This window comes from Physella acuta, unplaced genomic scaffold (assembly GCF_028476545.2).
Source record: "Physella acuta isolate Inbredline_101_S28 unplaced genomic scaffold, ASM2847654v3 ptg000311l, whole genome shotgun sequence".
NCBI classification, from domain to species: Eukaryota; Metazoa; Mollusca; class Gastropoda; family Physidae; genus Physella; species Physella acuta.
This window is the reverse complement of record NW_026731830.1, coordinates 105,121-107,089: the sequence shown is the minus strand read 5'-3', so window position 1 is coordinate 107,089 and position 1,969 is coordinate 105,121. Positions and strand designations below refer to the sequence as shown.

At 33.6% G+C, this 1,969-nt stretch overlaps 1 pseudogene; it reads left to right on the top strand.

The window, feature by feature from the left end:
* Window positions 1-1,440: 1,440 nt before the first annotated feature.
* Window positions 1,441-1,600, top strand: LOC131940204 (uncharacterized; annotated as a pseudogene).
* The last annotated feature ends 369 nt before the right edge of the window (window positions 1,601-1,969 follow it).

Here is a 1,969-nt window from a genome sequence, read left to right as displayed (position 1 = left end):
CCCCTAATATGCGTCACTAAACCCGGCTTTACGATTGTAAACATTTAGCGTGAACCACAGCTCACCAGACCATGTGGGGGTGGGGGTGGTTGCGATATGCCTAGAGAGGAAGAGAAGGGACTGCTCGGCGCGCTTACAGCTTGGTGTTTTCTAACGTCTCCAAGAAGAGAATTATATATACAGATAGATATATACAATTTATGTTCATGTCTTTGAAACTACGAAATAAATTATTATTACAATTTAAATGTTTAAAATAAATTTATTTTTTAAATAAGGTAAAGACAATCAATACATATTAATTACATGTTCTGAACTTTAATCTGGCACGGTTAAGTCAAGATTTCTAAATTAAGGAAACGTGAATATGTAGGCTTATATAACATGCCATGTAATTGCTGTAGAACATATGCATTACAAGTCGTTTGTAATTATATAAAAACTATTTGTAATACATTTCGAAAATATAGTTATTTATGTTTATATATTATCTTTTGCCCTTACACGTTGTGTTTTTATTTTCAAGGTTTGTGGAAAAACATTAAATGTCATTTCTCATACATTTGACTTTGAAGAACACATGTACATGTCTTATATACAATTGAACTATAATACTTTGTATTTGAAAGACCAGTATCAATGTATACTATTTAAAAAAATAGGACCACTTGTTCAGAGTTAAAAGCGTTGATTAGCCAAAAGTCCATTTTATCACGCAATTACGGAAGAGTTGGCACGTGATTTTTTGTTTAGCTCAACTGACTTTGATGTTACCACGCTGGAAAATCAATGAAAAAACGACGGACAATACACTTACAGTTTTGACATGTACGACAAAACCCTTAATCGACCAAACTCAACTATTGCTCCACTTTTTCTTATTAAATAAGAAATATACGATTGAAATTATTCAAGTAGCATTTTTATGCTCCTTTATAATAATTTAAGTGTGTTTTCTATAGTTTTAAAGTGGTTTTAGGGTTATAGAGTCAATGTAGTTCCACCATTAAGCCTTAGTTAGTAAGTGTATTGAATGTACATTATGAAATCGACCCTGTGTTGCTGTTTTATAAATTACCAATCTTATGTTACACTTAATTAACTCCCATGTTAATGTTACAAATGAAATCTTTGTCAAGGGAGTAAATAAGAATGAAAATATATTATAACACAAACAAATAAACCTCGCAAATTCAGCTTTAAATTTATTATCAATAAAATTATTTTAAAATTGTATATAATTTTAGATGGAGTAAAAAATTAAACTTGTTTATAAGATATTTTAAAAATGTAGTTTTTTTTTATTTCTAGTTTATATCATACACCCGTTAAATAAATAGCTTTTATTTTTCTATAATAAAAATGTTGTATTTTGAAAAAATAATCACTAACAGAAGTAATTGTTAAATATCGCTATTTTATATAGATTCTAGTTTTAAAATCGCTTCTCGGCCTTTTGGCTAAGATCAAAGTGTAGTATCTGTTATGGATCTACATGGATCTTAGCCATTTGGTTGGTCAGCCCCTTTTAGGGCTGGCTGCCGGGGCCGAGAGGCGGTCAAATCTACTACTCTAACTCACGCAAATCTCGCCAACGACCGCTGTGGGGTTGCTCCCACACATCCCTCGAAGTGCACATGCCCTCGAGATGAGTCACCCAGTACTTGTATTGGGTGACTTCAAATATACGAGTGGCTAACTTTAAATTTTCTATTTTTCAGCCTGACGACACCCATCTAGGAGAAATTTTTAGGTGGGAGGTCCGTCACAATCGCCAACAAATCGAACTCAACTACTACTTCAAACGCAACTACATCGCTCTCAACAAACTCACTATCACTCTGACGACACCCACCTAGGAGAAATCTTAGGTGGGAGGTCCGTCACAATCGCCAACAAATCGAACTCAACTACTACTTCAAACGCAACTACCTCGCTCTCAACAAACTCACTATCACTCTGACGACAC